The 13,120-nt window shown below is 45.3% G+C and overlaps 1 protein-coding gene across 1 annotated transcript in view; it reads right to left on the bottom strand.

The window, feature by feature from the left end:
• LOC148094557 (protein NLRC3-like) overlaps positions 1-13,120 on the bottom strand; it is a 278,774-nt gene that overhangs the window by 57,577 nt on the left and 208,077 nt on the right. The window lies entirely within an intron of this gene.

Below are 13,120 nucleotides of genomic sequence, written 5' to 3'. Positions count from 1 at the left end.
CTTCTGTAACTCACTGATATAGAAACGTCTCCTCTCCACTCGACCTCCCAGTAACAGCGACCAGTCACACCATTTCTACACAGCAGCTGATAACAAACATCAAATCTGTCTGGATGATCAGGATATGACTGAACCTTCCTCACATGTGTCACCTTCCTATTGTTGTCAGACAGCTGGAGGTTTGTGTTCACCAGTGTTGGGTAAGTTACTTTAAATTAGTAACTTAGTTACATTACTAGTTACTTCTATCAAAAGTAACTCAGTTACTTCAAGTTACTCGTTACTTTCAAAGTAACTAGTTACTAGGGAAAGTAACTTTGGTTTTACTCAGACTTCTCTTGTTAATGTGTTGCTTCCGTAATTGGATACCAAGCAAGATTGCCAGTCTTCTAGCTTGCTTACTTGCCACAAGTGCATTGTGCCACCTACCAATAGAAAGGAAAAAATAATGTGCACATTTCCACAAGAGAAATCCCACGCCTGGACCGTCATTGACCGCTGCATGATTCTAGCCTGCTTTTTACATCCAACACAAAAACTGCAGTTGTGGTGCTTTCGATTGTACTCAGAACTCGGAAATTCTGCCTTCTGAATAGGAAGATGTAGGCAACACCAGACGGTAGATGAGCTGCATACAGGGCTGGACTGGGACAAAAAATCAGCCCGGGCATTTTGACTAGAGACTGGCTCACCATTATAGGAAAAATCATAAAGCCTTTGAATGAAAATAAACTCTGTTGTGACAGTGATGTTCACTGTTCTGATGGTATATATGTATCAATCTATCAATCGTTTGTTGTAAGATTCAGATAATTATTTTTTAAAAGCGAGACATTTTAAATGAGAATAAGAAAGAAAAGTATTTCTTTGTTTCCCCCTCTCCCTGTTAATGCCCTACCTGCCCCCCTGGCAAAACTTTGCTAGACCCGCCCCTGCACAGTTACCAGCTGTCAGCTACATAGAAAAGGATCCTGGTGTTATTTCTCAGAAACAGTTCATAACCTTCCTTCAACTCATCCATATCACCTAAAAGGTAAACCTGTTTCTCCATCACCTGTTCCAATGGGGTCAGAGCCAACCCCATTGGTTTTCTAGGGAAACTATGGGGTCAAATTTGACCCCATGGGTTCTCCAGGGTTAAATATATTCTAATAACAGCTGATCAAGCTTAAACGTGCTGCTGTTGTTTAGCGCGACATCCGCTGGTTTCCTCTTTCTGGCGCAAAGTGGGCGATAAATAAACAAGATAGAAAAGCCGATCAGCTGATCATTGATCAGTTTCATGATTGAAGTAGAAACAGGAGAGGGAGGGGGAGAGAATGAGAGAAGAAGAGGCAGCTGTGCAGCAAACACAGAATAACTCCAGCTTTGTGTCTTTTTCATTCTAGCTGAAGTCCGGGATAAACTGTTCCTTTTCGCCTCAATATGAAACGAGTAATATTTTCTCTGAATTCGAGACGATTCTGTTTTTTACGGGACGGTTGGCAACTCTAATAATTAACCTTATGCACAAAATAAAGTTCAACATAAGTAACATAGCACCCACCCAGCTGTATAGAAACTCCGTCATGCTAGCTAGTACGCAGTACGAAAAAGTCAGCATAACGAAAATAAACTCCACCTAAACTTTGTTCATATCTGACACAGATAGACTGCAGGTCATAACTTCTTACCTGAAGTTCAGTTCACCTGACACTCGGACCAGCGGCCGCTTCGGGTCTCTCTTGCCTCCCTTTTCCTTCATCCACCCGCTGGCCTCCACCACTTGCTAATGTTATTGAATCTGTGGAAGCTCCGCAATGCCACCACACGAAGTAATGAGTAACGACCCTATCTTAATCCCAGTAACGAGTAACGCGTTCCTGGTTTTGGCATAATAACTAGTTACCGTGCTTGTTACCACAATAATAACGTAGTTACTGTAACGCGTTACTTAATAACGCGTTAGTCCCAACACTGGTGTTCACTGTGTTTGTGTCGATTGTGAGTTGACAGTATTAAACCCCGATTCTTTTGTCCCCATGACAGAACAGAGAAAACCGACTCATAGTGTGTTGAAATATTGATATTTCTTTTTATTCAATCATCTTCCGGAAGAGAGAGACCTCTGCACAGCTCAAATGCCAGTTGCAAGAGCTCTAACATTAGAATCATAAACTGTGCTTCATAGAGGTGTTATTTTGGTACTTTACACGTCACACAGTCTCAAATATTGCTTATATGGAAAGTTCTTTTTTTCTGTGTCTTATCTATTAATATGCCTGTGCACTAAAACTTCCTTTTTTTCAGTCTGGCTGAGCACTTAGTTTGTGAGTCAAAAGTGGCCTTGCTCTACAAGCCTTGATTATTAAAGTACATAAAACAATCTAATGAGCAGATACACATTAAAAATATTTCTTTTGTCCTTAACACTCTTGTGTTTAACATCAGCTTGTAAAGAAGTGAAAGTGACTTCTGTTCATCACACTATCTGTTCAAATTTTCCTGTTTTTATGTGTGAGCAGAAAAATAATCTCTGAGGTCTAAAAGTCAAATGAGTAAAGATGTTATCGTGTGTTTGACAAACAGGTCTGTAGTAGAGATGAACATTCAACAGGATAGTGAAAAAGAAGAAGTCAGTCACATCTGAACACAGGGACATCAAATGCAAATTTAATGTAAATGAAAGAGGAAGAAAGCAGAGAAAAGTTCCAGTGTCCAGTTAAATGAACTCGATTTCTCCTGCTCAGCCCCTCCCACCTGTCCTGCTGCGTCCTTCCAGGAAGCAGCTCACCTGTGTGTCTGTGTTTAGTGTTCAGGTGTGGAGTGGAGCTTGTTGTTGGTGTGTGAAGAAACTGTAAGTTTGCTTTGTTTCCTCCTTTAACAGTTTGTCTTTAGGAACTTTACTGTTTGTTCAGCTCATGTTTGATTTCTTCACACAACAAACTGTGTGTTTATATTTCCGGGAACAAAACCATCGTCTCTCCATTAACCCTTAGACACAGAAGCGGGTAAAAATCCATCGGTGAGGTTGTTTTCTTCTAATATCTGATTAATGAAAAATCTTGGTCATTTCATCTTCCAGCTATTCCTCAGAAGTAGAGCAGCTGATGGCAGCTTCTCCTGCCTCACACTGCTGTCTGACTGCATCCAGCTGACAATGAGATGAAGCATGGAAGAAGCAGGTTCAGTGTAAGCAGTAAGCAGTAAATCAGTGTGTGTGCAGTTCTCTGCAAACTCAGCAGGAATAATTAGCGTGAAGCTTTAAACTCTGCTGATCCTCTTTGAATCATGGATTCAATTAGATTTCAATTCAATTCAGTTTTATTTATATAGCGCCAAATCACAGAAAAAGACGCCTCAAGGCGCTTCATAGGTACAGAGAAAAACCCAACAATCATATGACCCCCTATGAGCAGCACTTTGGTGGCAGTGGGAAGGAAAAACTCCCTTTTAACAGGAAGAAACTTCCGGCAGAACCAGGCTCAGGGAGGGGCGGGGCCATCTGCTGCGACCGGTTGGGGTGAGAGAAGGAAGACAGGATAAAAGACATGCTGTGGAAGAGAGACAGAGGTTAATAACAGATATGATTCAATGCAGAGAGGTCTGTTAATACATAGTGAGTGAAGAAGAAACTCCCAGTGGATCATGGGAATCCCCGGCAGCCTACGTCTATTGCAGCATAACTAAGGGAGGATTCAGGGTGACCTGGTCCAGCCCTAACTATATGCTTCAGTAAAAAGGAAAGTTTGAAGCCTAATCTTAAAAGTAGAGATAGTGTCTGTCTCCTGAATCCAAACTGGAAGCTGGTTCCACAGAAGAGGGGCCTGAAAACTGAAGGCTCTGCCTCCCATTCTACTTTTAAATACTCTAGGAACAACAAGTAGGCCTGCAGAGCGAGAGCCAAGTGCTCTAATAGGGTGATATGGTACTACAACGTCATTAAGATAAGATGGGGCCTGATTATTTAAGACCTTGAATGTGAGGAGCAGGATTTTGAATTCAATTCTGGATTTAACAGGAAGCCAAAACAGGAGAAATCTGCTCTCTCTTTCTAGTCCCTGTCAGGACTCTTGCTGCAGCATTTTGGATTAGCTGAAGGCTTTTCAGTGAGTTTTTTGGACATCCTGATAATAATGAATTACAGTCGTCCAGCCTGGAAGTAATAACTGCATGAACTAGTTTTTCAGCGTCACTCTGAGACAGGATATTTCTAATTTTAGAGATGTTGCACAAATGGAAGAACACAGTCTTACATATTTGTTTAATATGTGCATTGAAGGACATATCCTGGTCAAAAATGACTCCAAGGTTCCTCACAGTGTTATTGGAGGCCAAGGTAATGCCATCCAGAGGAAGAATCTGCTTAGAGACCATATTTCTAAGCTTTTCAGTGCCGAGTACAATAACCTCAGTTGGATCTGAGTTAAGAAGCAGAAAGTTAGTGGCCATCCAGGTCTTTATGTCTTTAAGACATTCCTGCATCCATCCATCCATCCGTCCATCCATCTTCATCCGCTTTATCCGGGGCCGGGTCGCGGGGGCAGCAGCCTAAGGCTTAGGTGTGTGTGTGTGTGTGTGTGTGTGACATTCCTGCAGTTTAACAAATTTGTGTGTGTTATCTGGCTTCATGGACAGATAGAGTTGGGTGTCATCTGCATAGCAGTGAAAATGTATGCTATGTCTTCTAATGATGCTGCCTAGGGGAAGCATGTATAATGTAAACAGAATTGGTCCTAGCACTGAACCCTGTGGAACTCCATAATTAACCTCAGTGTGTGAAAAGGACTCTCCATTTATATCTGTGAAGGTTCTCAGTCATCCAGGTCATCGTAGTCAAAGGAGCTTGCAAAGAAAAGCATCTGGACTTCTTTAAGTTACTTGAAGACGTTTCACCTCTCATCCGAGAGGCTTCTTCAGTTCTAAGGTCAAATGGTGGAGAGTCCCAGATATAAACCTAGTGGGAGTGTCCCCCCACAGAGGGACAAAAGGACCCCCTGATGATCCTCTAATCGCCTGAGCCAAGGTGTGGATCTGGGTGTGGGTCCCAATCAGCCAGAGTTTCCCGAAACAATTTGACCTTAGAACTGAAGAAGCCTCTCGGATGAGAGGTGAAACGTCTTCAAGTAACTTAAAGAAGTCCAGACGCTTTTCTTTGCAAGCTCTTTTGACTCTCCATTTACATGCACAAATTGGAGTCTATTAGATAGATATGATACAAACCACTGCAGTGCAATACCTGTAATACCTACAGCATGTTCTAATCACTCTAACAGGATATTATGGTCAACAGTATCGAATGCTGCACTGAGGTCAAGAAGGACAAGCACAGAGATGAGTCCACTGTCAGAGGCCATAAGAAGATCATTTGTAACCTTCACTAAAGCTGTTTCTGTGCTGTGATGAACTCTGAAACCTGACTGAAACTCTTCAAATAAACCATTCCTCTGCAGATGATCTGTTAGCTTTTTGACAACTACTCTTTCAAGGATGTTTGATATAAAGGAAGGTTGGAGATTGGCCTATAATTAGCTAAGACTGCTGGGTCTAGAGATGGCTTTTTGAGTAAAGGTTTAACTGCAGCCAGCTTGAAGGCCTGTGGTACATAGCTGGTTATTAGAGATAGGTTGATCATATTTAAGATTGAAGAATTAATTAATGGCAGGACTTCTTTGAGCAGTTTTGTAGGAATGGGGTCTAAAAGACACGTTGATGGTTTGGAGGAAGTAATTATTGAAGTTAACTCAGAAAGATCGATTGGAGAAAAAGAGTCTAACTTAACATCAATGGTACTAAGAGTAGCTGTAGATAATATTACATCTGTGGGATGATTATTGGTAATTTTTTCTGTAATGATTAAAATTTTATTTGTGAAGAAGTTCGTGAAGTCATCACTAGTTAACGTTAAAGGGATGGTTGGCTCAAAAGAGCTCTGACTGTTTGTGAGCCTGGCTACAGTGCTGAAGAGAAACCTGGGGTTGTTCTTATTTTCTTCAATAAGAAAATGGATCAATGGATCAGCTGAAATATTTAAAATAATGTTCACACGTGTTGAACTGACTGAAGCTTCCAGTCACAGTGAATCAGTGTGTGTCAGTGAATGCATCATGTGTGCTTCATTGTATATAAAATGACTACAACTACACCTTTAATAAAGTTTTAATAAAATGCCAGTAATGCAAGCCATGTTTTAGCAATAACATATTTTCTTTATTCCCACAGTGCACATGAATGATTTGTTTTTCCTCTTCAGGTGAAGGTAGAAAGTGTGTGTGAGCTGATGTGAATTGAGCAGCATGGATGAGTGTGAGGACAGAGAGGAGGGAGTCCCTCCCTCTAAAACTACTCTATGTGGGGAACATGAGAGCCAGACCAAAGCTCAGAGGTGAGATGACCATCTCTAACTGTCGATGATTCTTCTCCGTGTCACAGCTCAACACGCACATCACTGCTCCATCATTATTCACAGGAACCAACGAGGAACTAAACGCAAACATAAACCTGAAACCAGCTGTGTGTCCCTAAGGAGTGACCGGTCTAAAGGTGGTCTCATTTATTTTAAAGTCCAGCCTGTGTCTGCTGCAGAGAGGTGAGCTGTTAGTAACATAAACTCTTTGAGTTGGTTGGTTGCTAATAGACAAAGATTAGTTAGCTAAGTAGTGACAGAAGCAATGACTTAGTGGAGAATAAGAACCCTCAAGCTAAAAATCTGTCTCACTGTTGTGCTGCTCTTTGCTGAAGCAATGAGTTTATTTAAAAACTTTCACTCTTTGTCTCTTCAGCAGGAAGTGGTTCTGCTTTGTTTGCTGGCTGAGCTAAAACAGGAAAATCCACTTGTTAGCTGTAGTGTTTGTAACAAGGCTAAAGAGGAGAAACAGAGAGAGAACTTTATTAATCCCTCGAGTTGGTTCTTCTGAGAAATTCAGTTAAACAACAGCTGGAACTAATCAGGTACAACAAGACAGGGAGAACGCACAACTTAACAAAATCCTGTAGAGACACAAGACATGGAATGTACACAGGCAGGGGCGGTCCTAGGCTGTTTGGTGCCCTGGGCACCATCATCAAAATTATAGAAAGTAAAGGCTTGAAATACTTTACATGTAATGAGTCCATATCATATATTAGTTTGACCTCATTATTCACAGGAAGAAACGAGGAAGAAGAAGAAAACATAAACCTAAATCTGAACCAGAAACTGGACCTGGATCCAGAAAGCGTGACAAGTCTAAAAGCCCTCCCACTGATTTTAAAGACCAGCAGGCGTTTAATGCAGAGAGGTGAGCTGTTAGTAACATGAACTCTTTGATGTCAGTTTGGTTTCTGATTTAAATGAACTGCTTGATATTGTTTTCTGTTCTGACTGTGTTTACCTCTGGGTGGCGCTCTGTTCTTACACTGCCAACACTAGTCTTCATCAGTTTCTGTGGCTGCATATGACATTTTTCTTCTAACAGGATCGATGGGAGACCTGCTGGATCTGGACCTGAACCCAGCTGTATGTCCTCACATAGTGACCGGTCTAAAGATGCAGGTGCTGACTTTAAATCAGGCGTGAGTCGTCCTGCAGAGGTAATGAGTGTGTAAATGTTGTTGTGACTCAGTGTTTGTGAATAAATCCTCCATCATGTTTAATGTCAGCTCAGCTCTGTTTCTCACACATTTTTATGTTCATATGTGAAGCGGTGTCTGTTGGAGTGTTTCCACAAACACAGCAGTCAGAGTGTAAAGAGTGGATGATGTTGTAGGAGGTGTTTGTGTAGTGAAGAGTGTCTGTAGGACTCCAGCTGCTCCAGCAGGCGTCTCCTTTGTGCTTTGCTTCAAACACAGTGTAGGGAGGAACTTCCACTTAGGTGTTTCAGGTGTTGCTGTATGGAGGAGGACAAATAGTTTAGTGAACGTGACTCCACGTGAGCGCTACTTTGATCATGTTATGGAAATTTCAAATAACCTTTTCGAAGTGGGTTTAATCACATGCTGCAGCACAGAGAGAGCGCTCTGGTCAAAGTGGTCTCTAAAGATGGCCGCTGCCCGCTCATGTCTTATATATGAAGTGGCAAAACTCAGAGACAACGAAAATCTCACAGCACATCACGTAACCCTGTACCTCCAAGCTCAGCTCATCCTTGAACCCTTTCCTTCCCTAACAGTGGGGAAGTAACAGCCCCTAACAGTGAGAGGAACCTTTGTTTTTCACTCAGCCGTCACCTACAGATTTACCTCTCCAATCCTTCCTCCTCCCTGATAAGAGGAGTGTCACCATCTGTTTAACATCTTTCATGAATTTACAATGGCTGACTGTGTGTGTGTAGAACACATGTGATAAAGCATAAAGACACGTGTGGTGATATCTTATGTGTATATAACTAAGTGACAAAGTGATGTTGTTAAAATAAGTGATCAATACATTAAAAAAAAAAGAAATTTCCATCACAATCACTATTATCTTAAGTTCTTGATCAGTTTCATGAACTGTCATCATTCTCTGGAGTATATTTTATTTTTCCTCATGATGTGCAAAACTCCTCAGTGAATCGCAACCTTATCGTGGTGGAGGGGTTTGTGTGTCCCAGGGATCCCAGGGGCTATGTTGTCTGGGGGCTTTTGCCCCCGGTAGGGTCTCCCATGGCAAATTGGTCCTGGGTGAGGGACCAGACAAAGAGCGATTCAAAAGACCCTTATGAAAAAAACACAGAGGGAACAGATTACCCTGCCCGGGATAGGGTTACCGGGGCCCCGCCCTGGAGCCAGGCCCGGGAAGGGTGCCCGAGGGCGAGCGTCTGGTGGCCTTAGTCCATGGGGCCCGGCCGGGCACAGCCCAAAGAGGAGACATGGGCCCATCCTCCCGCAGGCCCACCACCCGCAGGAGGCGCCATAGGGGTCGGGTGCATTGTGTGCCGGGTGGCGGCCAGGAGCGGAGGCCCTGGCGGACTGACCCCCGGCTGCCAAGACTGGCAATAGGGACATGGAATGTCACCTCTCTGGTGGGGAAGGAGCCTGAGTTAGTGCGTGAGGTTGAGAGGTACCGGCTAGATATAGTCGGGCTCACCTCTATGCACGGCTTGGGCTCTGGAACCAGTCTCCTGGAGAGGGGCTGGACTCTGTCTCAGTCTGGAGTTGCCCCTGGTGAGAGGCGGCGGGCTGGGGTGGGTATTCTAATATCCCCTCGGCTTGCTGCCGGTACGTTGGGGTTTTTCCCGGTGGACGAGAGGGTTTGTTCCCTGCGCCTTAGGGTCGGGGAACGGGTCCTGACTGTCATCTGCGCTTATGCGCCGAGTGGCAGTTCGGAGTACCCAGCCTTCTTAGAGTCCCTGGGGGGGGTGCAGGAAGGTGCTCCACCTGGAGACTCTGTTGTCCTGCTGGGAGACTTCAATGCTCACGTGGGTAACGACAGCGAGACCTGGAGGGGCGTGATTGGGACGAACGGCCTCCCTGATCTGAACCCGAGCGGTGCTTTGTTATTGGACTTCTGTGCTAATCACAGTTTGGCCATAACGAACACCTTGTTCGAACATAAGAGTGTCCATAAGTGCACATGGCACCAGGACGCTCTAGGCCGTAGGTCGATGATCGATTTTGTAATCGTATCACCCGACCTGCGACCATATGTTCTGGACACTCGGGTAAAGAGAGGGGCTGAGCTGTCAACTGATCACCACCTGGTGGTGAGTTGGATCAGGTGGCGGGGGAGGACGCTGGACAGACCTGGTGCACCTAAACGCGTAGTGAGGGTGTGCTGGGAACGACTAGCAGAGGCCCCAGTCCGCGAGATCTTCAACGCACACCTCCGGCAGAGCTTCAACAGCATTCCGAGGGAGGCGGGGGACATTGAGTCCGAATGGACCATGTTCAGCACCTCCATTGCCGAAGCTGCTGCATTGAGCTGCGGCCGCAAGGTGGTTGGTGCCTGCCGTGGTGTTAATCCCCGAACCAAATGGTGGACACCAGAGGTGAAGGGAGCCACCAGGCTGAAGAAGGAGTCCTATCGGGCTTGGTTAGCCTGTGGGACTCCGGAGGCAGCCGACAGGTATCGACAGGCCAAGCGGAATGCGGCTCGGGCAGTGGCTGAAGCAAAAACTTGGGTGTGGGAGGAGTTCGGAGAGGCCATGGAAAAAGACTTTAGGACTGCCTCGAAGAGGTTCTGGCAAACCGTCAGGCGTTTCAGGAGGGGAAAGCAGTGCTCTACCTGCACTGTGTATAGTGCTGGCAGAGCGCTGCTGACGTCGACTGAGAAAATTGTCAGGCGGTGGAAGGAATACTTCGAGGACCTCCTTAATCCCACTGACGCGTCTTCCGAGGAGGAAGCAGAGTCTGGGGATGAGGGGAATGACCCGCCAATTTCCGGGGGCGAGGTCACTGAGGCAGTTAAACAACTCCTTGGTGGCAGAGCCCCTGGTGTTGATGAGGTCCGCCCCGAGTTCCTGAAGGCTCTGGACGTTGTAGGGCTGTCCTGGCTGACACGCCTCTGCAATGTTGCGTGGAGATCAGGGGCAGTACCCGTGGATTGGCAGACCGGGGTGGTGGTCCCCATCTTTAAGAAGGGGGACCGGAGGGTGTGTTCCAACTACAGGGGGATCACACTCCTCAGCCTCCCCAGGAAAGTCTATGCCAGGGTGCTGGAAAGGAGAGTTCGTCCGCTAGTCGAACCTCTGATGCAGGAGGAACAATGCGGTTTTCGTCCTGGTCGCGGAACACTGGACCAGCTCTTCACCCTCTCGAGGATACTTGAGGGTGCATGGGAGTTTGCCCAACCAGTCTACATGTGTTTTGTGGACTTGGAGAAGGCATTCGACCGTGTCCCTCGGGGTGTCCTGTGGGAGGTGTTGCGGGAGTATGGGGTGTCTGGCCCATTGCTACGGGCCATTCGATCCCTATACAACCGTTGCAAGAGCTTGGTTCGCATTGCCGGCAATAAGTCGGACTCGTTCCCGGTGGGTGATGGGCTCCGCCAGGGCTGCCCTTTGTCACCGGTTCTGTTCATAATTTTTATGGGCAGGATTTCTAGGCGCAGCAAAGTGGCGGAGGGCTTTCGCTTTGGTGGCCTCAGGATCTCATCTCTGATCTTTGCGGATGATGTGGTTCTGTTGGCTTCATCGGGTGAGGGCCTCCAGCTCGCACTGGAGCGGTTCGCAGCCAAGTGTGAAGCAGCGGGAATGAGGATCAGCACCTCCAAATCTGAGGCCATGGTTCTCAGCCGGAAAAGGGTGGAGTGCCCACTCCGGGTCGGGGATGAGGTCCTGCCCCAAGTGGAGGAGTTCAAGTATCTCGGGGTCTTGTTCGCGAGTGATGGGAGAAGGGAGCCGGAGATCGACAGACGGATTGGGGCTGCAGCTGCAGTAATGCAGACGCTGCACCGGTCCGTCGTGATGAAGAGGGAGCTGAGTGTAAAAGCGAAGCTCTCAATTTACCGGTCGATCTACGTCCCTACCCTCACCTATGGCCACGAGCTGTGGGTAGTGACCGAAAGGACGAGATCGCAGATACAAGCGGCGGAAATGAGCTTCCTCCGAAGGGTGGCTGGCATCTCCCTTAGAGATAGGGTGAGAAGTTCGGCCATCCGGGAGGGGCTCAGAGTAGAGCCGCTGCTGCTCCACATCGAAAGGAGCCAGCTGAGGTGGTTTGGGCATCTGACAAGGATGCCCCCTGGGCGCCTCCTGGGTGAGGTGTTCCAGGCATGTCCCACTGGGAGGAGGCCCCGGGGCAGACCCAGGACACGCTGGAGAGATTATATCTCTCGGCTGGCCTGGGAACGCCTTGGTGTTCCCCCGGATGAGCTGGAGGAGGTGGCTGGGGAGAGGGAGGTCTGGGCCTCTTTGCTTAGGCTGCTGCCCCCGCGACCCGGCCCCGGATAAAGCGGATGAAGATGGATGGATGGATGTGCAAAACCTGTATTTTGAGCTGCTGTTGTGATGTTTTAGTGGTATAGAGTTGTGTGATCTGCATGTGTGTGTGGACACTTTGGACACAAGTTGTATCTGAACGGCAGTTTTAGCTATACATATATATTTATTTAAAATTATAATTCAGGCACATTTTTACCTGTCCAGGGTCTATTTTGCTCTTCTATTAGAGTCTGTTACTGTGTTCTCACCTGTTTTTGGTGCTTTGTGCCAAATTCATGAAACCTTTGACGATGCAGAGCTTAGACCAGTTAGTAGAGTTTCAGTCTCAAACGGTTTCTTCAACTCTCAACTGAAGCTGAAGGAGCAAAGGACTGGTATTAGGAGTGATTCATGTGAGCACAGAGATACCTAGGGTCTCTTTATTTTTAGGAGCTGCTGATGTCTAAGTTCCCTGACAGTTTCTCCAAATCTGCTTGTAATGAACACCTACGTGTCAAAAAAAGAAAAGAAAAAACAGAAACAAAGAAAGAAAGAAAATGTATATTAAAAATCAAACACATTACATTTTGTACTGCACTAGCAGACACTGAGCATTGGCAGACACAAAGATTTCTCTTGTCCTCAAAGATATGTTGTATGCAGTCTATCTTACTTAATATTTGGTACTGTTCTGTAATATTGTTTGTCTTTTTCAATTATGTATTTCACTTTATATTTTTACATCTTTTTGCTATTCATACACACCTATTAAGCATAAATCATGCCTTGTAGTTCTACTAAAACATTCTGTGAATAATTAATAGAAAGTCAGTCAAATGTGAAGTAATTTTATGTATTAAATTATGGTGCAATAATTTATTATAAGACTTCAGCTGTGAATTGGTTCATGCTGTAGGTAAGACATTCATCCCAGAACAGGCTGTGAAATGCTTTAAAAATCAGTAAAATTATTTTAAAAGTACATAAAAACTGATAAAACAGCCAGTTTAAAGGCTATAAAACAGTCCTAATATGTTGTCTGGTAAGCACTTTAAATTAACTTTTCTAACATTTATATATTCTAACATTTGGGTAAATCACACAGCAGATCATAGGTATAATCGAGCCTGGGCATTCATTCCATTGAGTTACTCAGGGTTAGAAAGTTACAGGTGGAAATATACAGGGTGGGCCATTTATATGGATACACCGTAATAACATGGGAATGGTTGGTGATATTAAAGTCCTGTTTGTGGCACATTAGTATATGTGAGGGGGCAAACCAAGCACACCATTGTTTTTCTTGTGACATTACCAAT

This window comes from Neolamprologus brichardi, unplaced genomic scaffold (genome assembly GCF_056152115.1).
Source record: "Neolamprologus brichardi isolate AB-2024 unplaced genomic scaffold, ASM5615211v1 NODE_ptg000036l+_length_2141236_cov_1, whole genome shotgun sequence".
In the NCBI taxonomy this organism is placed as follows: Eukaryota; Metazoa; Chordata; class Actinopteri; order Cichliformes; family Cichlidae; genus Neolamprologus; species Neolamprologus brichardi.
Note: the sequence above shows the minus strand (reverse complement) of the source record. Positions and strands in the feature narration are given on the sequence as shown.